We start from the raw sequence: 22,902 nt of genomic DNA on the forward strand, positions 1-22,902 counted from the left end.
GAAAGAAAAGCACTGCTGACATTCGAAATCAAGATTTTCTGTTTACTAAACAGGCGCTTTGACCAACTAAGCTAAAGACAAAATCCACTGGTTTTATGTTTGATGCCATCTTCCTTCCTTTTTGGCCCCTATACAGAAGAAATTCTTAATCTCACAATTGCACTATCAGTAGAGACGCAGCCAAGGTAAATTTGAGGTTTTACGCAAGTGAAATTCCCATTTTTAAGATAGGAAGTTTGTTTTTCAGATGATGAAAACAAGGCACTGCTGAGATTCGAACTCAGGATCTCCTGTTTACTAGACAGGCGCTTTAACCAACTAAGCCACAGCACCACAAGCTGGAAAGCCTATGAAATCTAGGGAAGATGTCAGCACCAATCAAAACTTTCAAGTGGTTAACTTAGCAAGACAACATTGAGTTGAGTTTCATTCCATGCACACAGAAACGAGGAACAGGATGTAATTCTCAGTCATGAAGTCCAGCTTTAATTTGGGACTTATTTTTCTTCCAAGTTATGACACAAAATAGGCGGATTGAAGGAATTCCACGGCAGGGCCAAAGGAGGAAAAATTAGGAATGATTGAAAAGTTGGTATTAAAACCCTGAGCACTGGTTTATTTCCTACAGAGTTTGCCCCAATCTAACTTTAAAAAATAGACACTGTAGGAGATAATATAAGGCCACTCTGACAAAAGCTGACATAAAATCTTCAGAGAAAGCACACTGACTGGTAAAAATAATCATTACATCTTATCTCCTTAGCGCATGAGCGGCATGTAGACGAGGTGGCCGAGTGGTTAAGGCGATGGACTGCTAATCCATTGTGCTCTGCATGCATGGGTTCGAATCCCATCCTCGTCGGTTTAATCTGCTTGTTACACGTTGTATTGTTTTGATTTCTTTTCTAGCCCAAGCGGTAGATACTTCAAGCTTGAAAGTTTATCTTCCTTTTTAAGAAAGCTGCTATCAAACTTTGCAGAGTCAGAAGTGTAATTCCACTGGTTTTATCTTTTAATGCTTGATGCATCCTTTATTCTCTAAAGAAAATTATATCATCTAATTCCTTTTTAAGCACTTCGACAGCAGAGATTTTTTTCTCTCAACTGCACTATGTTAGGACTGTGGTAAAGACAGGTTTAATGTCATACAAGAACAAAAGTCCTCTTTTTTTGGCTAAAATGGCCCAAACTGAGGTGAAGAAAGAAAAGCACTGCTGACATTCGAAATCAAGATTTTCTGTTTACTAAACAGGCGCTTTGACCAACTAAGCTAAAGACAAAATCCACTGGTTTTATGTTTGATGCCATCTTCCTTCCTTTTTGGCCCCTATACAGAAGAAATTCTTAATCTCACAATTGCACTATCAGTAGAGACGCAGCCAAGGTAAATTTGAGGTTTTACGCAAGTGAAATTCCCATTTTTAAGATAGGAAGTTTGTTTTTCAGATGATGAAAACAAGGCACTGCTGAGATTCGAACTCAGGATCTCCTGTTTACTAGACAGGCGCTTTAACCAACTAAGCCACAGCACCACAAGCTGGAAAGCCTATGAAATCTAGGGAAGATGTCAGCACCAATCAAAACTTTCAAGTGGTTAACTTAGCAAGACAACATTGAGTTGAGTTTCATTCCATGCACACAGAAACGAGGAACAGGATGTAATTCTCAGTCATGAAGTCCAGCTTTAATTTGGGACTTATTTTTCTTCCAAGTTATGACACAAAATAGGCGGATTGAAGGAATTCCACGGCAGGGCCAAAGGAGGAAAAATTAGGAATGATTGAAAAGTTGGTATTAAAACCCTGAGCACTGGTTTATTTCTTACAGAGTTTGCCCCATTCTAACTTTAAAAAATAGACACTGTAGGAGATAATATAAGGCCACTCTGACAAAAGCTGACATAAAATCTTCAGAGAAAGCACACTGACTGGTAAAAATAATCATTACATCTTATCTCCTTAGCGCATGAGCGCCATGTAGACGAGGTGGCCGAGTGGTTAAGGCGATGGACTGCTAATCCATTGTGCTCTGCATGCATGGGTTCGAATCCCATCCTCGTCGGTTTAATCTGCTTGTTACACGTTGTATTGTTTTGATTTCTTTTCTAGCCCAAGCGGTAGATACTTCAAGCTTGAAAGTTTATCTTCCTTTTTAAGAAAGCTGCTATCAAACTTTGCAGAGTCAGAAGTGTAATTCCACTGGTTTTATCTTTTAATGCTTGATGCATCCTTTATTCTCTAAAGAAAATGATATCATCTAATTCCTTTTTAAGCACTTCGACAGCAGAGATTTTTTTCTCTCAACTGCACTATGTTAGGACTGTGGTAAAGACAGGTTTAATGTCATACAAGAACAAAAGTCCTCTTTTTTTGGCTAAAATGGCCCAAACTGAGGTGAAGAAAGAAAAGCACTGCTGACATTCGAAATCAAGATTTTCTGTTTACTAAACAGGCGCTTTGACCAACTAAGCTAAAGGACAAAATCCACCGGTTTTATGTTGTTATGCTTGATGCCATCTTCCTTCCTTTTTGGCCCCTATACAGAAGAAATTCTTAATCTCACAATTGCACTATCAGTAGAGACGCAGCCAAGGTAAATTTGAGGTTTTACGCAAGTGAAATTCCCATTTTTAAGATAGGAAGTTTGTTTTTCAGATGATGAAAACAAGGCACTGCTGAGATTCGAACTCAGGATCTCCTGTTTACTAGACAGGCGCTTTAACCAACTAAGCCACAGCACCACAAGCTGGAAAGCCTATGAAATCTAGGGAAGATGTCAGCACCAATCAAAACTTTCAAGTGGTTAACTTAGCAAGACAACATTGAGTTGAGTTTCATTCCATGCACACAGAAACGAGGAACAGGATGTAATTCTCAGTCATGAAGTCCAGCTTTAATTTGGGACTTATTTTTCTTCCAAGTTATGACACAAAATAGGCGGATTGAAGGAATTCCACGGCAGGGCCAAAGGAGGAAAAATTAGGAATGATTGAAAAGTTGGTATTAAAACCCTGAGCACTGGTTTATTTCTTACAGAGTTTGCCCCATTCTAACTTTAAAAAATAGACACTGTAGGAGATAATATAAGGCCACTCTGACAAAAGCTGACATAAAATCTTCAGAGAAAGCACACTGACTGGTAAAAATAATCATTACATCTTATCTCCTTAGCGCATGAGCGCCATGTAGACGAGGTGGCCGAGTGGTTAAGGCGATGGACTGCTAATCCATTGTGCTCTGCATGCATGGGTTTGAATCCCATCCTCGTCGGTTTAATCTGCTTGTTACACGTTGTATTGTTTTGATTTATTTTCTAGCCCAAGCGGTAGATACTTCAAGCTTGAAAGTTTATCTTCCTTTTTAAGAAAGCTGCTATCAAACTTTGCAGAGTCAGAAGTGTAATTCCACTGGTTTTATCTTTTAATGCTTGATGCATCCTTTATTCTCTAAAGAAAATTATATCATCTAATTCCTTTTTAAGCACTTCGACAGCAGAGATTTTTTTCTCTCAACTGCACTATGTTAGGACTGTGGTAAAGACAGGTTTAATGTCATACAAGAACAAAAGTCCTCTTTTTTTGGCTAAAATGGCCCAAACTGAGGTGAAGAAAGAAAAGCACTGCTGACATTCGAAATCAAGATTTTCTGTTTACTAAACAGGCGCTTTGACCAACTAAGCTAAAGACAAAATCCACTGGTTTTATGTTTGATGCCATCTTCCTTCCTTTTTGGCCCCTATACAGAAGAAATTCTTAATCTCACAATTGCACTATCAGTAGAGACGCAGCCAAGGTAAATTTGAGGTTTTACGCAAGTGAAATTCCCATTTTTAAGATAGGAAGTTTGTTTTTCAGATGATGAAAACAAGGCACTGCTGAGATTCGAACTCAGGATCTCCTGTTTACTAGACAGGCGCTTTAACCAACTAAGCCACAGCACCACAAGCTGGAAAGCCTATGAAATCTAGGGAAGATGTCAGCACCAATCAAAACTTTCAAGTGGTTAACTTAGCAAGACAACATTGAGTTGAGTTTCATTCCATGCACACAGAAACGAGGAACAGGATGTAATTCTCAGTCATGAAGTCCAGCTTTAATTTGGGACTTATTTTTCTTCCAAGTTATGACACAAAATAGGCGGATTGAAGGAATTCCACGGCAGGGCCAAAGGAGGAAAAATTAGGAATGATTGAAAAGTTGGTATTAAAACCCTGAGCACTGGTTTATTTCCTACAGAGTTTGCCCCAATCTAACTTTAAAAAATAGACACTGTAGGAGATAATATAAGGCCACTCTGACAAAAGCTGACATAAAATCTTCAGAGAAAGCACACTGACTGGTAAAAATAATCATTACATCTTATCTCCTTAGCGCATGAGCGGCATGTAGACGAGGTGGCCGAGTGGTTAAGGCGATGGACTGCTAATCCATTGTGCTCTGCATGCATGGGTTCGAATCCCATCCTCGTCGGTTTAATCTGCTTGTTACACGTTGTATTGTTTTGATTTCTTTTCTAGCCCAAGCGGTAGATACTTCAAGCTTGAAAGTTTATCTTCCTTTTTAAGAAAGCTGCTATCAAACTTTGCAGAGTCAGAAGTGTAATTCCACTGGTTTTATCTTTTAATGCTTGATGCATCCTTTATTCTCTAAAGAAAATTATATCATCTAATTCCTTTTTAAGCACTTCGACAGCAGAGATTTTTTTCTCTCAACTGCACTATGTTAGGACTGTGGTAAAGACAGGTTTAATGTCATACAAGAACAAAAGTCCTCTTTTTTTGGCTAAAATGGCCCAAACTGAGGTGAAGAAAGAAAAGCACTGCTGACATTCGAAATCAAGATTTTCTGTTTACTAAACAGGCGCTTTGACCAACTAAGCTAAAGACAAAATCCACTGGTTTTATGTTTGATGCCATCTTCCTTCCTTTTTGGCCCCTATACAGAAGAAATTCTTAATCTCACAATTGCACTATCAGTAGAGACGCAGCCAAGGTAAATTTGAGGTTTTACGCAAGTGAAATTCCCATTTTTAAGATAGGAAGTTTGTTTTTCAGATGATGAAAACAAGGCACTGCTGAGATTCGAACTCAGGATCTCCTGTTTACTAGACAGGCGCTTTAACCAACTAAGCCACAGCACCACAAGCTGGAAAGCCTATGAAATCTAGGGAAGATGTCAGCACCAATCAAAACTTTCAAGTGGTTAACTTAGCAAGACAACATTGAGTTGAGTTTCATTCCATGCACACAGAAACGAGGAACAGGATGTAATTCTCAGTCATGAAGTCCAGCTTTAATTTGGGACTTATTTTTCTTCCAAGTTATGACACAAAATAGGCGGATTGAAGGAATTCCACGGCAGGGCCAAAGGAGGAAAAATTAGGAATGATTGAAAAGTTGGTATTAAAACCCTGAGCACTGGTTTATTTCCTACAGAGTTTGCCCCAATCTAACTTTAAAAAATAGACACTGTAGGAGATAATATAAGGCCACTCTGACAAAAGCTGACATAAAATCTTCAGAGAAAGCACACTGACTGGTAAAAATAATCATTACATCTTATCTCCTTAGCGCATGAGCGGCATGTAGACGAGGTGGCCGAGTGGTTAAGGCGATGGACTGCTAATCCATTGTGCTCTGCATGCATGGGTTCGAATCCCATCCTCGTCGGTTTAATCTGCTTGTTACACGTTGTATTGTTTTGATTTCTTTTCTAGCCCAAGCGGTAGATACTTCAAGCTTGAAAGTTTATCTTCCTTTTTAAGAAAGCTGCTATCAAACTTTGCAGAGTCAGAAGTGTAATTCCACTGGTTTTATCTTTTAATGCTTGATGCATCCTTTATTCTCTAAAGAAAATTATATCATCTAATTCCTTTTTAAGCACTTCGACAGCAGAGATTTTTTTCTCTCAACTGCACTATGTTAGGACTGTGGTAAAGACAGGTTTAATGTCATACAAGAACAAAAGTCCTCTTTTTTTGGCTAAAATGGCCCAAACTGAGGTGAAGAAAGAAAAGCACTGCTGACATTCGAAATCAAGATTTTCTGTTTACTAAACAGGCGCTTTGACCAACTAAGCTAAAGACAAAATCCACTGGTTTTATGTTTGATGCCATCTTCCTTCCTTTTTGGCCCCTATACAGAAGAAATTCTTAATCTCACAATTGCACTATCAGTAGAGACGCAGCCAAGGTAAATTTGAGGTTTTACGCAAGTGAAATTCCCATTTTTAAGATAGGAAGTTTGTTTTTCAGATGATGAAAACAAGGCACTGCTGAGATTCGAACTCAGGATCTCCTGTTTACTAGACAGGCGCTTTAACCAACTAAGCCACAGCACCACAAGCTGGAAAGCCTATGAAATCTAGGGAAGATGTCAGCACCAATCAAAACTTTCAAGTGGTTAACTTAGCAAGACAACATTGAGTTGAGTTTCATTCCATGCACACAGAAACGAGGAACAGGATGTAATTCTCAGTCATGAAGTCCAGCTTTAATTTGGGACTTATTTTTCTTCCAAGTTATGACACAAAATAGGCGGATTGAAGGAATTCCACGGCAGGGCCAAAGGAGGAAAAATTAGGAATGATTGAAAAGTTGGTATTAAAACCCTGAGCACTGGTTTATTTCCTACAGAGTTTGCCCCAATCTAACTTTAAAAAATAGACACTGTAGGAGATAATATAAGGCCACTCTGACAAAAGCTGACATAAAATCTTCAGAGAAAGCACACTGACTGGTAAAAATAATCATTACATCTTATCTCCTTAGCGCATGAGCGGCATGTAGACGAGGTGGCCGAGTGGTTAAGGCGATGGACTGCTAATCCATTGTGCTCTGCATGCATGGGTTCGAATCCCATCCTCGTTGGTTTAATCTGCTTGTTACACGTTGTATTGTTTTGATTTCTTTTCTAGCCCAAGCGGTAGATACTTCAAGCTTGAAAGTTTATCTTCCTTTTTAAGAAAGCTGCTATCAAACTTTGCAGAGTCAGAAGTGTAATTCCACTGGTTTTATCTTTTAATGCTTGATGCATCCTTTATTCTCTAAAGAAAATTATATCATCTAATTCCTTTTTAAGCACTTCGACAGCAGAGATTTTTTTCTCTCAACTGCACTATGTTAGGACTGTGGTAAAGACAGGTTTAATGTCATACAAGAACAAAAGTCCTCTTTTTTTGGCTAAAATGGCCCAAACTGAGGTGAAGAAAGAAAAGCACTGCTGACATTCGAAATCAAGATTTTCTGTTTACTAAACAGGCGCTTTGACCAACTAAGCTAAAGACAAAATCCACTGGTTTTATGTTTGATGCCATCTTCCTTCCTTTTTGGCCCCTATACAGAAGAAATTCTTAATCTCACAATTGCACTATCAGTAGAGACGCAGCCAAGGTAAATTTGAGGTTTTACGCAAGTGAAATTCCCATTTTTAAGATAGGAAGTTTGTTTTTCAGATGATGAAAACAAGGCACTGCTGAGATTCGAACTCAGGATCTCCTGTTTACTAGACAGGCGCTTTAACCAACTAAGCCACAGCACCACAAGCTGGAAAGCCTATGAAATCTAGGGAAGATGTCAGCACCAATCAAAACTTTCAAGTGGTTAACTTAGCAAGACAACATTGAGTTGAGTTTCATTCCATGCACACAGAAACGAGGAACAGGATGTAATTCTCAGTCATGAAGTCCAGCTTTAATTTGGGACTTATTTTTCTTCCAAGTTATGACACAAAATAGGCGGATTGAAGGAATTCCACGGCAGGGCCAAAGGAGGAAAAATTAGGAATGATTGAAAAGTTGGTATTAAAACCCTGAGCACTGGTTTATTTCCTACAGAGTTTGCCCCAATCTAACTTTAAAAAATAGACACTGTAGGAGATAATATAAGGCCACTCTGACAAAAGCTGACATAAAATCTTCAGAGAAAGCACACTGACTGGTAAAAATAATCATTACATCTTATCTCCTTAGCGCATGAGCGGCATGTAGACGAGGTGGCCGAGTGGTTAAGGCGATGGACTGCTAATCCATTGTGCTCTGCATGCATGGGTTCGAATCCCATCCTCGTTGGTTTAATCTGCTTGTTACACGTTGTATTGTTTTGATTTCTTTTCTAGCCCAAGCGGTAGATACTTCAAGCTTGAAAGTTTATCTTCCTTTTTAAGAAAGCTGCTATCAAACTTTGCAGAGTCAGAAGTGTAATTCCACTGGTTTTATCTTTTAATGCTTGATGCATCCTTTATTCTCTAAAGAAAATTATATCATCTAATTCCTTTTTAAGCACTTCGACAGCAGAGATTTTTTTCTCTCAACTGCACTATGTTAGGACTGTGGTAAAGACAGGTTTAATGTCATACAAGAACAAAAGTCCTCTTTTTTTGGCTAAAATGGCCCAAACTGAGGTGAAGAAAGAAAAGCACTGCTGACATTCGAAATCAAGATTTTCTGTTTACTAAACAGGCGCTTTGACCAACTAAGCTAAAGACAAAATCCACTGGTTTTATGTTTGATGCCATCTTCCTTCCTTTTTGGCCCCTATACAGAAGAAATTCTTAATCTCACAATTGCACTATCAGTAGAGACGCAGCCAAGGTAAATTTGAGGTTTTACGCAAGTGAAATTCCCATTTTTGAGATAGGAAGTTTGTTTTTCAGATGATGAAAACAAGGCACTGCTGAGATTCGAACTCAGGATCTCCTGTTTACTAGACAGGCGCTTTAACCAAGTAAGCCACAGCACCACAAGCTGGAAAGCCTATGAAATCTAGGGAAGATGTCAGCACCAATCAAAACTTTCAAGTGGTTAACTTAGCAAGACAACATTGAGTTGAGTTTCATTCCATGCACACAGAAACGAGGAACAGGATGTAATTCTCAGTCATGAAGTCCAGCTTTAATTTGGGACTTATTTTTCTTCCAAGTTATGACACAAAATAGGCGGATTGAAGGAATTCCACGGCAGGGCCAATGGAGGAAAAATTAGGAATGATTGAAAAGTTGGTATTAAAACCCTGAGCACTGGTTTATTTCCTACAGAGTTTGCCCCAATCTAACTTTAAAAAATAGACACTGTAGGAGATAATATAAGGCCACTCTGACAAAAGCTGACATAAAATCTTCAGAGAAAGCACACTGACTGGTAAAAATAATCATTACATCTTATCTCCTTAGCGCATGAGCGCCATGTAGACGAGGTGGCCGAGTGGTTAAGGCGATGGACTGCTAATCCATTGTGCTCTGCATGCATGGGTTCGAATCCCATCCTCGTCGGTTTAATCTGCTTGTTACACGTTGTATTGTTTTGATTTCTTTTCTAGCCCAAGCGGTAGATACTTCAAGCTTGAAAGTTTATCTTCCTTTTTAAGAAAGCTGCTATCAAACTTTGCAGAGTCAGAAGTGTAATTCCACTGGTTTTATCTTTTAATGCTTGATGCATCCTTTATTCTCTAAAGAAAATTATATCATCTAATTCCTTTTTAAGCACTTCGACAGCAGAGATTTTTTTCTCTCAACTGCACTATGTTAGGACTGTGGTAAAGACAGGTTTAATGTCATACAAGAACAAAAGTCCTCTTTCTTTGGCTAAAATGGCCCAAACTGAGGTGAAGAAAGAAAAGCACTGCTGACATTCGAAATCAAGATTTTCTGTTTACTAAACAGGCGCTTTGACCAACTAAGCTAAAGGACAAAATCCACTGGTTTTATGTTGTTATGCTTGATGCCATCTTCCTTCCTTTTTGGCCCCTATACAGAAGAAATTCTTAATCTCACAATTGCACTATCAGTAGAGACGCAGCCAAGGTAAATTTGAGGTTTTACGCAAGTGAAATTCCCATTTTTAAGATAGGAAGTTTGTTTTTCAGATGATGAAAACAAGGCACTGCTGAGATTCGAACTCAGGATCTCCTGTTTACTAGACAGGCGCTTTAACCAACTAAGCCACAGCACCACAAGCTGGAAAGCCTATGAAATCTAGGGAAGATGTCAGCACCAATCAAAACTTTCAAGTGGTTAACTTAGCAAGACAACATTGAGTTGAGTTTCATTCCATGCACACAGAAACGAGGAACAGGATGTAATTCTCAGTCATGAAGTCCAGCTTTAATTTGGGACTTATTTTTCTTCCAAGTTATGACACAAAATAGGCGGATTGAAGGAATTCCACGGCAGGGCCAAAGGAGGAAAAATTAGGAATGATTGAAAAGTTGGTATTAAAACCCTGAGCACTGGTTTATTTCCTACAGAGTTTGCCCCAATCTAACTTTAAAAAATAGACACTGTAGGAGATAATATAAGGCCACTCTGACAAAAGCTGACATAAAATCTTCAGAGAAAGCACACTGACTGGTAAAAATAATCATTACATCTTATCTCCTTAGCGCATGAGCGGCATGTAGACGAGGTGGCCGAGTGGTTAAGGCGATGGACTGCTAATCCATTGTGCTCTGCATGCATGGGTTCGAATCCCATCCTCGTTGGTTTAATCTGCTTGTTACACGTTGTATTGTTTTGATTTCTTTTCTAGCCCAAGCGGTAGATACTTCAAGCTTGAAAGTTTATCTTCCTTTTTAAGAAAGCTGCTATCAAACTTTGCAGAGTCAGAAGTGTAATTCCACTGGTTTTATCTTTTAATGCTTGATGCATCCTTTATTCTCTAAAGAAAATTATATCATCTAATTCCTTTTTAAGCACTTCGACAGCAGAGATTTTTTTCTCTCAACTGCACTATGTTAGGACTGTGGTAAAGACAGGTTTAATGTCATACAAGAACAAAAGTCCTCTTTTTTTGGCTAAAATGGCCCAAACTGAGGTGAAGAAAGAAAAGCACTGCTGACATTCGAAATCAAGATTTTCTGTTTACTAAACAGGCGCTTTGACCAACTAAGCTAAAGACAAAATCCACTGGTTTTATGTTGTTATGCTTGATGCCATCTTCCTTCCTTTTTGGCCCCTATACAGAAGAAATTCTTAATCTCACAATTGCACTATCAGTAGAGACGCAGCCAAGGTAAATTTGAGGTTTTACGCAAGTGAAATTCCCATTTTTAAGATAGGAAGTTTGTTTTTCAGATGATGAAAACAAGGCACTGCTGAGATTCGAACTCAGGATCTCCTGTTTACTAGACAGGCGCTTTAACCAACTAAGCCACAGCACCACAAGCTGGAAAGCCTATGAAATCTAGGGAAGATGTCAGCACCAATCAAAACTTTCAAGTGGTTAACTTAGCAAGACAACATTGAGTTGAGTTTCATTCCATGCACACAGAAACGAGGAACAGGATGTAATTCTCAGTCATGAAGTCCAGCTTTAATTTGGGACTTATTTTTCTTCCAAGTTATGACACAAAATAGGCGGATTGAAGGAATTCCACGGCAGGGCCAAAGGAGGAAAAATTAGGAATGATTGAAAAGTTGGTATTAAAACCCTGAGCACTGGTTTATTTCCTACAGAGTTTGCCCCAATCTAACTTTAAAAAATAGACACTGTAGGAGATAATATAAGGCCACTCTGACAAAAGCTGACATAAAATCTTCAGAGAAAGCACACTGACTGGTAAAAATAATCATTACATCTTATCTCCTTAGCGCATGAGCGGCATGTAGACGAGGTGGCCGAGTGGTTAAGGCGATGGACTGCTAATCCATTGTGCTCTGCATGCATGGGTTCGTATCCCATCCTCGTCGGTTTAATCTGCTTGTTACACGTTGTATTGTTTTGATTTCTTTTCTAGCCCAAGCGGTAGATACTTCAAGCTTGAAAGTTTATCTTCCTTTTTAAGAAAGCTGCTATCAAACTTTGCAGAGTCAGAAGTGTAATTCCACTGGTTTTATCTTTTAATGCTTGATGCATCCTTTATTCTCTAAAGAAAATTATATCATCTAATTCCTTTTTAAGCACTTCGACAGCAGAGATTTTTTTCTCTCAACTGCACTATGTTAGGACTGTGGTAAAGACAGGTTTAATGTCATACAAGAACAAAAGTCCTCTTTTTTTGGCTAAAATGGCCCAAACTGAGGTGAAGAAAGAAAAGCACTGCTGACATTCGAAATCAAGATTTTCTGTTTACTAAACAGGCGCTTTGACCAACTAAGCTAAAGACAAAATCCACTGGTTTTATGTTTGATGCCATCTTCCTTCCTTTTTGGCCCCTATACAGAAGAAATTCTTAATCTCACAATTGCACTATCAGTAGAGACGCAGCCAAGGTAAATTTGAGGTTTTACGCAAGTGAAATTCCCATTTTTAAGATAGGAAGTTTGTTTTTCAGATGATGAAAACAAGGCACTGCTGAGATTCGAACTCAGGATCTCCTGTTTACTAGACAGGCGCTTTAACCAACTAAGCCACAGCACCACAAGCTGGAAAGCCTATGAAATCTAGGGAAGATGTCAGCACCAATCAAAACTTTCAAGTGGTTAACTTAGCAAGACAACATTGAGTTGAGTTTCATTCCATGCACACAGAAACGAGGAACAGGATGTAATTCTCAGTCATGAAGTCCAGCTTTAATTTGGGACTTATTTTTCTTCCAAGTTATGACACAAAATAGGCGGATTGAAGGAATTCCACGGCAGGGCCAAAGGAGGAAAAATTAGGAATGATTGAAAAGTTGGTATTAAAACCCTGAGCACTGGTTTATTTCCTACAGAGTTTGCCCCAATCTAACTTTAAAAAATAGACACTGTAGGAGATAATATAAGGCCACTCTGACAAAAGCTGACATAAAATCTTCAGAGAAAGCACACTGACTGGTAAAAATAATCATTACATCTTATCTCCTTAGCGCATGAGCGGCATGTAGACGAGGTGGCCGAGTGGTTAAGGCGATGGACTGCTAATCCATTGTGCTCTGCATGCATGGGTTCGAATCCCATCCTCGTCGGTTTAATCTGCTTGTTACACGTTGTATTGTTTTGATTTCTTTTCTAGCCCAAGCGGTAGATACTTCAAGCTTGAAAGTTTATCTTCCTTTTTAAGAAAGCTGCTATCAAACTTTGCAGAGTCAGAAGTGTAATTCCACTGGTTTTATCTTTTAATGCTTGATGCATCCTTTATTCTCTAAAGAAAATTATATCATCTAATTCCTTTTTAAGCACTTCGACAGCAGAGATTTTTTTCTCTCAACTGCACTATGTTAGGACTGTGGTAAAGACAGGTTTAATGTCATACAAGAACAAAAGTCCTCTTTTTTTTGGCTAAAATGGCCCAAACTGAGGTGAAGAAAGAAAAGCACTGCTGACATTCGAAATCAAGATTTTCTGTTTACTAAACAGGCGCTTTGACCAACTAAGCTAAAGACAAAATCCACTGGTTTTATGTTTGATGCCATCTTCCTTCCTTTTTGGCCCCTATACAGAAGAAATTCTTAATCTCACAATTGCACTATCAGTAGAGACGCAGCCAAGGTAAATTTGAGGTTTTACGCAAGTGAAATTCCCATTTTTAAGATAGGAAGTTTGTTTTTCAGATGATGAAAACAAGGCACTGCTGAGATTCGAACTCAGGATCTCCTGTTTACTAGACAGGCGCTTTAACCAACTAAGCCACAGCACCACAAGCTGGAAAGCCTATGAAATCTAGGGAAGATGTCAGCACCAATCAAAACTTTCAAGTGGTTAACTTAGCAAGACAACATTGAGTTGAGTTTCATTCCATGCACACAGAAACGAGGAACAGGATGTAATTCTCAGTCATGAAGTCCAGCTTTAATTTGGGACTTATTTTTCTTCCAAGTTATGACACAAAATAGGCGGATTGAAGGAATTCCACGGCAGGGCCAAAGGAGGAAAAATTAGGAATGATTGAAAAGTTGGTATTAAAACCCTGAGCACTGGTTTATTTCCTACAGAGTTTGCCCCAATCTAACTTTAAAAAATAGACACTGTAGGAGATAATATAAGGCCACTCTGACAAAAGCTGACATAAAATCTTCAGAGAAAGCACACTGACTGGTAAAAATAATCATTACATCTTATCTCCTTAGCGCATGAGCGGCATGTAGACGAGGTGGCCGAGTGGTTAAGGCGATGGACTGCTAATCCATTGTGCTCTGCATGCATGGGTTCGAATCCCATCCTCGTCGGTTTAATCTGCTTGTTACACGTTGTATTGTTTTGATTTCTTTTCTAGCCCAAGCGGTAGATACTTCAAGCTTGAAAGTTTATCTTCCTTTTTAAGAAAGCTGCTATCAAACTTTGCAGAGTCAGAAGTGTAATTCCACTGGTTTTATCTTTTAATGCTTGATGCATCCTTTATTCTCTAAAGAAAATTATATCATCTAATTCCTTTTTAAGCACTTCGACAGCAGAGATTTTTTTCTCTCAACTGCACTATGTTAGGACTGTGGTAAAGACAGGTTTAATGTCATACAAGAACAAAAGTCCTCTTTTTTTGGCTAAAATGGCCCAAACTGAGGTGAAGAAAGAAAAGCACTGCTGACATTCGAAATCAAGATTTTCTGTTTACTAAACAGGCGCTTTGACCAACTAAGCTAAAGACAAAATCCACTGGTTTTATGTTTGATGCCATCTTCCTTCCTTTTTGGCCCCTATACAGAAGAAATTCTTAATCTCACAATTGCACTATCAGTAGAGACGCAGCCAAGGTAAATTTGAGGTTTTACGCAAGTGAAATTCCCATTTTTAAGATAGGAAGTTTGTTTTTCAGATGATGAAAACAAGGCACTGCTGAGATTCGAACTCAGGATCTCCTGTTTACTAGACAGGCGCTTTAACCAACTAAGCCACAGCACCACAAGCTGGAAAGCCTATGAAATCTAGGGAAGATGTCAGCACCAATCAAAACTTTCAAGTGGTTAACTTAGCAAGACAACATTGAGTTGAGTTTCATTCCATGCACACAGAAACGAGGAACAGGATGTAATTCTCAGTCATGAAGTCCAGCTTTAATTTGGGACTTATTTTTCTTCCAAGTTATGACACAAAATAGGCGGATTGAAGGAATTCCACGGCAGGGCCAAAGGAGGAAAAATTAGGAATGATTGAAAAGTTGGTATTAAAACCCTGAGCACTGGTTTATTTCCTACAGAGTTTGCCCCAATCTAACTTTAAAAAATAGACACTGTAGGAGATAATATAAGGCCACTCTGACAAAAGCTGACATAAAATCTTCAGAGAAAGCACACTGACTGGTAAAAATAATCATTACATCTTATCTCCTTAGCGCATGAGCGGCATGTAGACGAGGTGGCCGAGTGGTTAAGGCGATGGACTGCTAATCCATTGTGCTCTGCATGCATGGGTTCGAATCCCATCCTCGTTGGTTTAATCTGCTTGTTACACGTTGTATTGTTTTGATTTCTTTTCTAGCCCAAGCGGTAGATACTTCAAGCTTGAAAGTTTATCTTCCTTTTTAAGAAAGCTGCTATCAAACTTTGCAGAGTCAGAAGTGTAATTCCACTGGTTTTATCTTTTAATGCTTGATGCATCCTTTATTCTCTAAAGAAAATTATATCATCTAATTCCTTTTTAAGCACTTCGACAGCAGAGATTTTTTTCTCTCAACTGCACTATGTTAGGACTGTGGTAAAGACAGGTTTAATGTCATACAAGAACAAAAGTCCTCTTTTTTTGGCTAAAATGGCCCAAACTGAGGTGAAGAAAGAAAAGCACTGCTGACATTCGAAATCAAGATTTTCTGTTTACTAAACAGGCGCTTTGACCAACTAAGCTAAAGACAAAATCCACTGGTTTTATGTTTGATGCCATCTTCCTTCCTTTTTGGCCCCTATACAGAAGAAATTCTTAATCTCACAATTGCACTATCAGTAGAGACGCAGCCAAGGTAAATTTGAGGTTTTACGCAAGTGAAATTCCCATTTTTAAGATAGGAAGTTTGTTTTTCAGATGATGAAAACAAGGCACTGCTGAGATTCGAACTCAGGATCTCCTGTTTACTAGACAGGCGCTTTAACCAACTAAGCCACAGCACCACAAGCTGGAAAGCCTATGAAATCTAGGGAAGATGTCAGCACCAATCAAAACTTTCAAGTGGTTAACTTAGCAAGACAACATTGAGTTGAGTTTCATTCCATGCACACAGAAACGAGGAACAGGATGTAATTCTCAGTCATGAAGTCCAGCTTTAATTTGGGACTTATTTTTCTTCCAAGTTATGACACAAAATAGGCGGATTGAAGGAATTCCACGGCAGGGCCAAAGGAGGAAAAATTAGGAATGATTGAAAAGTTGGTATTAAAACCCTGAGCACTGGTTTATTTCCTACAGAGTTTGCCCCAATCTAACTTTAAAAAATAGACACTGTAGGAGATAATATAAGGCCACTCTGACAAAAGCTGACATAAAATCTTCAGAGAAAGCACACTGACTGGTAAAAATAATCATTACATCTTATCTCCTTAGCGCATGAGCGGCATGTAGACGAGGTGGCCGAGTGGTTAAGGCGATGGACTGCTAATCCATTGTGCTCTGCATGCATGGGTTCGAATCCCATCCTCGTCGGTTTAATCTGCTTGTTACACGTTGTATTGTTTTGATTTCTTTTCTAGCCCAAGCGGTAGATACTTCAAGCTTGAAAGTTTATCTTCCTTTTTAAGAAAGCTGCTATCAAACTTTGCAGAGTCAGAAGTGTAATTCCACTGGTTTTATCTTTTAATGCTTGATGCATCCTTTATTCTCTAAAGAAAATTATATCATCTAATTCCTTTTTTAAGCACTTCGACAGCAGAGATTTTTTTCTCTCAACTGCACTATGTTAGGACTGTGGTAAAGACAGGTTTAATGTCATACAAGAACAAAAGTCCTCTTTTTTTGGCTAAAATGGCCCAAACTGAGGTGAAGAAAGAAAAGCACTGCTGACATTCGAAATCAAGATTTTCTGTTTACTAAACAGGCGCTTTGACCAACTAAGCTAAAGACAAAATCCACTGGTTTTATGTTTGATGCCATCTTCCTTCCTTTTTGGCCCCTATACAGAAGAAATTCTTAATCTCACAATTGCACTATCAGTAGAGACGCAGCCAAGGTAAATTTGAGGTTTTACGCAAGTGAAATTCCCATTTTTAAGATAGGAAGTTTGTTTTTCAGATGATGAAAACAAGGCACTGCTGAGATTCGAACTCAGGATCTCCTGTTTACTAGACAGGCGCTTTAACCAACTAAGCCACAGCACCACAAGCTGGAAAGCCTATGAAATCTAGGGAAGATGTCAGCACCAATCAAAACTTTCAAGTGGTTAACTTAGCAAGACAACATTGAGTTGAGTTTCATTCCATGCACACAGAAACGAGGAACAGGATGTAATTCTCAGTCATGAAGTCCAGCTTTAATTTGGGACTTATTTTTCTTCCAAGTTATGACACAAAATAGGCGGATTGAAGGAATTCCACGGCAGGGCCAAAGGAGGAAAAATTAGGAATGATTGAAAAGTTGGTATTAAAACCCTGAGCACTGGTTTATTTCCTACAGAGTTTGCCCCAATCTAACTTTAAAAAATAGACACTGTAGGAGATAATATAAGGCCACTCTGACAAAAGCTGACATAAAATCTTCAGAGAAAGCACACTGACTGGTAAAAATAATCATTACATCTTATCTCCTTAGCGCATGAGCGCCATGTAGACGAGGTGGCCGAGTGGTTAAGGCGATGGACTGCTAATCCATTGTGCTCTGCATGCATGGGTTTGAATCCCATCCTCGTCGGTTTAATCTGCTTGTTACACGTTGTATTGTTTTGATTTATTTTCTAGCCCAAGCGGTAGATACTTCAAGCTTGAAAGTTTATCTTCCTTTTTAAGAAAGCTGCTATCAAACTTTGCAGAGTCAGAAGTGTAATTCCACTGGTTTTATCTTTTAATGCTTGATGCATCCTTTATTCTCTAAAGAAAATTATATCATCTAATTCCTTTTTAAGCACTTCGACAGCAGAGATTTTTTTCTCTCAACTGCACTATGTTAGGACTGTGGTAAAGACAGGTTTAATGTCATACAAGAACAAAAGTCCTCTTTTTTTGGCTAAAATGGCCCAAACTGAGGTGAAGAAAGAAAAGCACTGCTGACATTCGAAATCAAGATTTTCTGTTTACTAAACAGGCGCTTTGACCAACTAAGCTAAAGACAAAATCCACTGGTTTTATGTTTGATGCCATCTTCCTTCCTTTTTGGCCCCTATACAGAAGAAATTCTTAATCTCACAATTGCACTATCAGTAGAGACGCAGCCAAGGTAAATTTGAGGTTTTACGCAAGTGAAATTCCCATTTTTAAGATAGGAAGTTTGTTTTTCAGATGATGAAAACAAGGCACTGCTGAGATTCGAACTCAGGATCTCCTGTTTACTAGACAGGCGCTTTAACCAACTAAGCCACAGCACCACAAGCTGGAAAGCCTATGAAATCTAGGGAAGATGTCAGCACCAATCAAAACTTTCAAGTGGTTAACTTAGCAAGACAACATTGAGTTGAGTTTCATTCCATGCACACAGAAACGAGGAACAGGATGTAATTCTCAGTCATGAAGTCCAGCTTTAATTTGGGACTTATTTTTCTTCCAAGTTATGACACAAAATAGGCGGATTGAAGGAATTCCACGGCAGGGCCAAAGGAGGAAAAATTAGGAATGATTGAAAAGTTGGTATTAAAACCCTGAGCACTGGTTTATTTCCTACAGAGTTTGCCCCAATCTAACTTTAAAAAATAGACACTGTAGGAGATAATATAAGGCCACTCTGACAAAAGCTGACATAAAATCTTCAGAGAAAGCACACTGACTGGTAAAAATAATCATTACATCTTATCTCCTTAGCGCATGAGCGGCATGTAGACGAGGTGGCCGAGTGGTTAAGGCGATGGACTGCTAATCCATTGTGCTCTGCATGCATGGGTTCGAATCCCATCCTCGTTGGTTTAATCTGCTTGTTACACGTTGTATTGTTTTGATTTCTTTTCTAGCCCAAGCGGTAGATACTTCAAGCTTGAAAGTTTATCTTCCTTTTTAAGAAAGCTGCTATCAAACTTTGCAGAGTCAGAAGTGTAATTCCACTGGTTTTATCTTTTAATGCTTGATGCATCCTTTATTCTCTAAAGAAAATTATATCATCTAATTCCTTTTTAAGCACTTCGACAGCAGAGATTTTTTTCTCTCAACTGCACTATGTTAGGACTGTGGTAAAGACAGGTTTAATGTCATACAAGAACAAAAGTCCTCTTTTTTTGGCTAAAATGGCCCAAACTGAGGTGAAGAAAGAAAAGCACTGCTGACATTCGAAATCAAGATTTTCTGTTTACTAAACAGGCGCTTTGACCAACTAAGCTAAAGACAAAATCCACTGGTTTTATGTTTGATGCCATCTTCCTTCCTTTTTGGCCCCTATACAGAAGAAATTCTTAATCTCACAATTGCACTATCAGTAGAGACGCAGCCAAGGTAAATTTGAGGTTTTACGCAAGTGAAATTCCCATTTTTAAGATAGGAAGTTTGTTTTTCAGATGATGAAAACAAGGCACTGCTGAGATTCGAACTCAGGATCTCCTGTTTACTAGACAGGCGCTTTAACCAACTAAGCCACAGCACCACAAGCTGGAAAGCCTATGAAATCTAGGGAAGATGTCAGCACCAATCAAAACTTTCAAGTGGTTAACTTAGCAAGACAACATTGAGTTGAGTTTCATTCCATGCACACAGAAACGAGGAACAGGATGTAATTCTCAGTCATGAAGTCCAGCTTTAATTTGGGACTTATTTTTCTTCCAAGTTATGACACAAAATAGGCGGATTGAAGGAATTCCACGGCAGGGCCAAAGGAGGAAAAATTAGGAATGATTGAAAAGTTGGTATTAAAACCCTGAGCACTGGTTTATTTCCTACAGAGTTTGCCCCAATCTAACTTTAAAAAATAGACACTGTAGGAGATAATATAAGGCCACTCTGACAAAAGCTGACATAAAATCTTCAGAGAAAGCACACTGACTGGTAAAAATAATCATTACATCTTATCTCCTTAGCGCATGAGCGGCATGTAGACGAGGTGGCCGAGTGGTTAAGGCGATGGACTGCTAATCCATTGTGCTCTGCATGCATGGGTTCGAATCCCATCCTCGTCGGTTTAATCTGCTTGTTACACGTTGTATTGTTTTGATTTCTTTTCTAGCCCAAGCGGTAGATACTTCAAGCTTGAAAGTTTATCTTCCTTTTTAAGAAAGCTGCTATCAAACTTTGCAGAGTCAGAAGTGTAATTCCACTGGTTTTATCTTTTAATGCTTGATGCATCCTTTATTCTCTAAAGAAAATTATATCATCTAATTCCTTTTTAAGCACTTCGACAGCAGAGATTTTTTTCTCTCAACTGCACTATGTTAGGACTGTGGTAAAGACAGGTTTAATGTCATACAAGAACAAAAGTCCTCTTTTTTTTGGCTAAAATGGCCCAAACTGAGGTGAAGAAAGAAAAGCACTGCTGACATTCGAAATCAAGATTTTCTGTTTACTAAACAGGCGCTTTGACCAACTAAGCTAAAGACAAAATCCACTGGTTTTATGTTTGATGCCATCTTCCTTCCTTTTTGGCCCCTATACAGAAGAAATTCTTAATCTCACAATTGCACTATCAGTAGAGACGCAGCCAAGGTAAATTTGAGGTTTTACGCAAGTGAAATTCCCATTTTTAAGATAGGAAGTTTGTTTTTCAGATGATGAAAACAAGGCACTGCTGAGATTCGAACTCAGGATCTCCTGTTTACTAGACAGGCGCTTTAACCAACTAAGCCACAGCACCACAAGCTGGAAAGCCTATGAAATCTAGGGAAGATGTCAGCACCAATCAAAACTTTCAAGTGGTTAACTTAGCAAGACAACATTGAGTTGAGTTTCATTCCATGCACACAGAAACGAGGAACAGGATGTAATTCTCAGTCATGAAGTCCAGCTTTAATTTGGGACTTATTTTTCTTCCAAGTTATGACACAAAATAGGCGGATTGAAGGAATTCCACGGCAGGGCCAAAGGAGGAAAAATTAGGAATGATTGAAAAGTTGGTATTAAAACCCTGAGCACTGGTTTATTTCCTACAGAGTTTGCCCCAATCTAACTTTAAAAAATAGACACTGTAGGAGATAATATAAGGCCACTCTGACAAAAGCTGACATAAAATCTTCAGAGAAAGCACACTGACTGGTAAAAATAATCATTACATCTTATCTCCTTAGCGCATGAGCGGCATGTAGACGAGGTGGCCGAGTGGTTAAGGCGATGGACTGCTAATCCATTGTGCTCTGCATGCATGGGTTCGAATCCCATCCTCGTCGGTTTAATCTGCTTGTTACACGTTGTATTGTTTTGATTTCTTTTCTAGCCCAAGCGGTAGATACTTCAAGCTTGAAAGTTTATCTTCCTTTTTAAGAAAGCTGCTATCAAACTTTGCAGAGTCAGAAGTGTAATTCCACTGGTTTTATCTTTTAATGCTTGATGCATCCTTTATTCTCTAAAGAAAATTATATCATCTAATTCCTTTTTAAGCACTTCGACAGCAGAGATTTTTTTCTCTCAACTGCACTATGTTAGGACTGTGGTAAAGACAGGTTTAATGTCATACAAGAACAAAAGTCCTCTTTTTTTGGCTAAAATGGCCCAAACTGAGGTGAAGAAAGAAAAGCACTGCTGACATTCGAAATCAAGATTTTCTGTTTACTAAACAGGCGCTTTGACCAACTAAGCTAAAGACAAAATCCACTGGTTTTATGTTTGATGCCATCTTCCTTCCTTTTTGGCCCCTATACAGAAGAAATTCTTAATCTCACAATTGCACTATCAGTAGAGACGCAGCCAAGGTAAATTTGAGGTTTTACGCAAGTGAAATTCCCATTTTTAAGATAGGAAGTTTGTTTTTCAGATGATGAAAACAAGGCACTGCTGAGATTCGAACTCAGGATCTCCTGTTTACTAGACAGGCGCTTTAACCAACTAAGCCACAGCACCACAAGCTGGAAAGCCTATGAAATCTAGGGAAGATGTCAGCACCAATCAAAACTTTCAAGTGGTTAACTTAGCAAGACAACATTGAGTTGAGTTTCATTCCATGCACACAGAAACGAGGAACAGGATGTAATTCTCAGTCATGAAGTCCAGCTTTAATTTGGGACTTATTTTTCTTCCAAGTTATGACACAAAATAGGCGGATTGAAGGAATTCCACGGCAGGGCCAAAGGAGGAAAAATTAGGAATGATTGAAAAGTTGGTATTAAAACCCTGAGCACTGGTTTATTTCCTACAGAGTTTGCCCCAATCTAACTTTAAAAAATAGACACTGTAGGAGATAATATAAGGCCACTCTGACAAAAGCTGACATAAAATCTTCAGAGAAAGCACACTGACTGGTAAAAATAATCATTACATCTTATCTCCTTAGCGCATGAGCGGCATGTAGACGAGGTGGCCGAGTGGTTAAGGCGATGGACTGCTAATCCATTGTGCTCTGCATGCATGGGTTCGAATCCCATCCTCGTTGGTTTAATCTGCTTGTTACACGTTGTATTGTTTTGATTTCTTTTCTAGCCCAAGCGGTAGATACTTCAAGCTTGAAAGTTTATCTTCCTTTTTAAGAAAGCTGCTATCAAACTTTGCAGAGTCAGAAGTGTAATTCCACTGGTTTTATCTTTTAATGCTTGATGCATCCTTTATTCTCTAAAGAAAATTATATCATCTAATTCCTTTTTAAGCACTTCGACAGCAGAGATTTTTTTCTCTCAACTGCACTATGTTAGGACTGTGGTAAAGACAGGTTTAATGTCATACAAGAACAAAAGTCCTCTTTTTTTGGCTAAAATGGCCCAAACTGAGGTGAAGAAAGAAAAGCACTGCTGACATTCGAAATCAAGATTTTCTGTTTACTAAACAGGCGCTTTGACCAACTAAGCTAAAGACAAAATCCACTGGT

At 38.7% G+C, this 22,902-nt stretch overlaps 38 non-coding genes across 38 annotated transcripts; 19 read left to right on the plus strand and 19 right to left on the minus strand.

Moving 5' to 3' along the window:
* Positions 1 to 259: 259 nt before the first annotated feature.
* Positions 260 to 333, minus strand: TRNAT-AGU (transfer RNA threonine (anticodon AGU)). The gene has a single exon. It is a non-coding gene; the product is annotated as a tRNA-Thr (tRNA).
* Positions 334 to 780: 447 nt separating this feature from the next.
* On the plus strand, positions 781 to 862 carry TRNAS-GCU (transfer RNA serine (anticodon GCU)). The gene has a single exon. It is a non-coding gene; the product is annotated as a tRNA-Ser (tRNA).
* Positions 863 to 1,458: 596 nt separating this feature from the next.
* On the minus strand, positions 1,459 to 1,532 carry TRNAT-AGU (transfer RNA threonine (anticodon AGU)). Its single transcript has one exon. It is a non-coding gene; the product is annotated as a tRNA-Thr (tRNA).
* A 447-nt stretch (positions 1,533 to 1,979) lies between these two features.
* Positions 1,980 to 2,061, plus strand: TRNAS-GCU (transfer RNA serine (anticodon GCU)). Its single transcript has one exon. It is a non-coding gene; the product is annotated as a tRNA-Ser (tRNA).
* A 605-nt stretch (positions 2,062 to 2,666) lies between these two features.
* On the minus strand, positions 2,667 to 2,740 carry TRNAT-AGU (transfer RNA threonine (anticodon AGU)). The gene has a single exon. It is a non-coding gene; the product is annotated as a tRNA-Thr (tRNA).
* A 447-nt stretch (positions 2,741 to 3,187) lies between these two features.
* TRNAS-GCU (transfer RNA serine (anticodon GCU)) lies at positions 3,188 to 3,269 on the plus strand. Its single transcript has one exon. It is a non-coding gene; the product is annotated as a tRNA-Ser (tRNA).
* Positions 3,270 to 3,865: 596 nt separating this feature from the next.
* Positions 3,866 to 3,939, minus strand: TRNAT-AGU (transfer RNA threonine (anticodon AGU)). The gene has a single exon. It is a non-coding gene; the product is annotated as a tRNA-Thr (tRNA).
* Positions 3,940 to 4,386: 447 nt separating this feature from the next.
* TRNAS-GCU (transfer RNA serine (anticodon GCU)) lies at positions 4,387 to 4,468 on the plus strand. Its single transcript has one exon. It is a non-coding gene; the product is annotated as a tRNA-Ser (tRNA).
* Positions 4,469 to 5,064: 596 nt separating this feature from the next.
* Positions 5,065 to 5,138, minus strand: TRNAT-AGU (transfer RNA threonine (anticodon AGU)). Its single transcript has one exon. It is a non-coding gene; the product is annotated as a tRNA-Thr (tRNA).
* Positions 5,139 to 5,585: 447 nt separating this feature from the next.
* On the plus strand, positions 5,586 to 5,667 carry TRNAS-GCU (transfer RNA serine (anticodon GCU)). Its single transcript has one exon. It is a non-coding gene; the product is annotated as a tRNA-Ser (tRNA).
* A 596-nt stretch (positions 5,668 to 6,263) lies between these two features.
* Positions 6,264 to 6,337, minus strand: TRNAT-AGU (transfer RNA threonine (anticodon AGU)). Its single transcript has one exon. It is a non-coding gene; the product is annotated as a tRNA-Thr (tRNA).
* Positions 6,338 to 6,784: 447 nt separating this feature from the next.
* On the plus strand, positions 6,785 to 6,866 carry TRNAS-GCU (transfer RNA serine (anticodon GCU)). Its single transcript has one exon. It is a non-coding gene; the product is annotated as a tRNA-Ser (tRNA).
* Positions 6,867 to 7,462: 596 nt separating this feature from the next.
* TRNAT-AGU (transfer RNA threonine (anticodon AGU)) lies at positions 7,463 to 7,536 on the minus strand. The gene has a single exon. It is a non-coding gene; the product is annotated as a tRNA-Thr (tRNA).
* Positions 7,537 to 7,983: 447 nt separating this feature from the next.
* On the plus strand, positions 7,984 to 8,065 carry TRNAS-GCU (transfer RNA serine (anticodon GCU)). The gene has a single exon. It is a non-coding gene; the product is annotated as a tRNA-Ser (tRNA).
* A 596-nt stretch (positions 8,066 to 8,661) lies between these two features.
* TRNAT-AGU (transfer RNA threonine (anticodon AGU)) lies at positions 8,662 to 8,735 on the minus strand. The gene has a single exon. It is a non-coding gene; the product is annotated as a tRNA-Thr (tRNA).
* Positions 8,736 to 9,182: 447 nt separating this feature from the next.
* Positions 9,183 to 9,264, plus strand: TRNAS-GCU (transfer RNA serine (anticodon GCU)). The gene has a single exon. It is a non-coding gene; the product is annotated as a tRNA-Ser (tRNA).
* Positions 9,265 to 9,869: 605 nt separating this feature from the next.
* Positions 9,870 to 9,943, minus strand: TRNAT-AGU (transfer RNA threonine (anticodon AGU)). Its single transcript has one exon. It is a non-coding gene; the product is annotated as a tRNA-Thr (tRNA).
* A 447-nt stretch (positions 9,944 to 10,390) lies between these two features.
* TRNAS-GCU (transfer RNA serine (anticodon GCU)) lies at positions 10,391 to 10,472 on the plus strand. Its single transcript has one exon. It is a non-coding gene; the product is annotated as a tRNA-Ser (tRNA).
* Positions 10,473 to 11,076: 604 nt separating this feature from the next.
* On the minus strand, positions 11,077 to 11,150 carry TRNAT-AGU (transfer RNA threonine (anticodon AGU)). Its single transcript has one exon. It is a non-coding gene; the product is annotated as a tRNA-Thr (tRNA).
* Positions 11,151 to 11,597: 447 nt separating this feature from the next.
* TRNAS-GCU (transfer RNA serine (anticodon GCU)) lies at positions 11,598 to 11,679 on the plus strand. The gene has a single exon. It is a non-coding gene; the product is annotated as a tRNA-Ser (tRNA).
* A 596-nt stretch (positions 11,680 to 12,275) lies between these two features.
* TRNAT-AGU (transfer RNA threonine (anticodon AGU)) lies at positions 12,276 to 12,349 on the minus strand. Its single transcript has one exon. It is a non-coding gene; the product is annotated as a tRNA-Thr (tRNA).
* A 447-nt stretch (positions 12,350 to 12,796) lies between these two features.
* Positions 12,797 to 12,878, plus strand: TRNAS-GCU (transfer RNA serine (anticodon GCU)). Its single transcript has one exon. It is a non-coding gene; the product is annotated as a tRNA-Ser (tRNA).
* A 597-nt stretch (positions 12,879 to 13,475) lies between these two features.
* On the minus strand, positions 13,476 to 13,549 carry TRNAT-AGU (transfer RNA threonine (anticodon AGU)). The gene has a single exon. It is a non-coding gene; the product is annotated as a tRNA-Thr (tRNA).
* A 447-nt stretch (positions 13,550 to 13,996) lies between these two features.
* TRNAS-GCU (transfer RNA serine (anticodon GCU)) lies at positions 13,997 to 14,078 on the plus strand. Its single transcript has one exon. It is a non-coding gene; the product is annotated as a tRNA-Ser (tRNA).
* A 596-nt stretch (positions 14,079 to 14,674) lies between these two features.
* On the minus strand, positions 14,675 to 14,748 carry TRNAT-AGU (transfer RNA threonine (anticodon AGU)). The gene has a single exon. It is a non-coding gene; the product is annotated as a tRNA-Thr (tRNA).
* A 447-nt stretch (positions 14,749 to 15,195) lies between these two features.
* Positions 15,196 to 15,277, plus strand: TRNAS-GCU (transfer RNA serine (anticodon GCU)). Its single transcript has one exon. It is a non-coding gene; the product is annotated as a tRNA-Ser (tRNA).
* Positions 15,278 to 15,873: 596 nt separating this feature from the next.
* Positions 15,874 to 15,947, minus strand: TRNAT-AGU (transfer RNA threonine (anticodon AGU)). The gene has a single exon. It is a non-coding gene; the product is annotated as a tRNA-Thr (tRNA).
* A 447-nt stretch (positions 15,948 to 16,394) lies between these two features.
* TRNAS-GCU (transfer RNA serine (anticodon GCU)) lies at positions 16,395 to 16,476 on the plus strand. The gene has a single exon. It is a non-coding gene; the product is annotated as a tRNA-Ser (tRNA).
* Positions 16,477 to 17,073: 597 nt separating this feature from the next.
* Positions 17,074 to 17,147, minus strand: TRNAT-AGU (transfer RNA threonine (anticodon AGU)). Its single transcript has one exon. It is a non-coding gene; the product is annotated as a tRNA-Thr (tRNA).
* A 447-nt stretch (positions 17,148 to 17,594) lies between these two features.
* On the plus strand, positions 17,595 to 17,676 carry TRNAS-GCU (transfer RNA serine (anticodon GCU)). Its single transcript has one exon. It is a non-coding gene; the product is annotated as a tRNA-Ser (tRNA).
* A 596-nt stretch (positions 17,677 to 18,272) lies between these two features.
* Positions 18,273 to 18,346, minus strand: TRNAT-AGU (transfer RNA threonine (anticodon AGU)). The gene has a single exon. It is a non-coding gene; the product is annotated as a tRNA-Thr (tRNA).
* A 447-nt stretch (positions 18,347 to 18,793) lies between these two features.
* TRNAS-GCU (transfer RNA serine (anticodon GCU)) lies at positions 18,794 to 18,875 on the plus strand. Its single transcript has one exon. It is a non-coding gene; the product is annotated as a tRNA-Ser (tRNA).
* A 596-nt stretch (positions 18,876 to 19,471) lies between these two features.
* TRNAT-AGU (transfer RNA threonine (anticodon AGU)) lies at positions 19,472 to 19,545 on the minus strand. The gene has a single exon. It is a non-coding gene; the product is annotated as a tRNA-Thr (tRNA).
* Positions 19,546 to 19,992: 447 nt separating this feature from the next.
* TRNAS-GCU (transfer RNA serine (anticodon GCU)) lies at positions 19,993 to 20,074 on the plus strand. Its single transcript has one exon. It is a non-coding gene; the product is annotated as a tRNA-Ser (tRNA).
* A 597-nt stretch (positions 20,075 to 20,671) lies between these two features.
* TRNAT-AGU (transfer RNA threonine (anticodon AGU)) lies at positions 20,672 to 20,745 on the minus strand. Its single transcript has one exon. It is a non-coding gene; the product is annotated as a tRNA-Thr (tRNA).
* A 447-nt stretch (positions 20,746 to 21,192) lies between these two features.
* TRNAS-GCU (transfer RNA serine (anticodon GCU)) lies at positions 21,193 to 21,274 on the plus strand. The gene has a single exon. It is a non-coding gene; the product is annotated as a tRNA-Ser (tRNA).
* A 596-nt stretch (positions 21,275 to 21,870) lies between these two features.
* Positions 21,871 to 21,944, minus strand: TRNAT-AGU (transfer RNA threonine (anticodon AGU)). Its single transcript has one exon. It is a non-coding gene; the product is annotated as a tRNA-Thr (tRNA).
* Positions 21,945 to 22,391: 447 nt separating this feature from the next.
* Positions 22,392 to 22,473, plus strand: TRNAS-GCU (transfer RNA serine (anticodon GCU)). Its single transcript has one exon. It is a non-coding gene; the product is annotated as a tRNA-Ser (tRNA).
* Positions 22,474 to 22,902: the final 429 nt, after the last annotated feature.

The sequence above is a fragment of the Ranitomeya variabilis genome, chromosome 7 (assembly GCF_051348905.1).
Source record: "Ranitomeya variabilis isolate aRanVar5 chromosome 7, aRanVar5.hap1, whole genome shotgun sequence".
Classification (NCBI taxonomy): Eukaryota; Metazoa; Chordata; class Amphibia; order Anura; family Dendrobatidae; genus Ranitomeya; species Ranitomeya variabilis.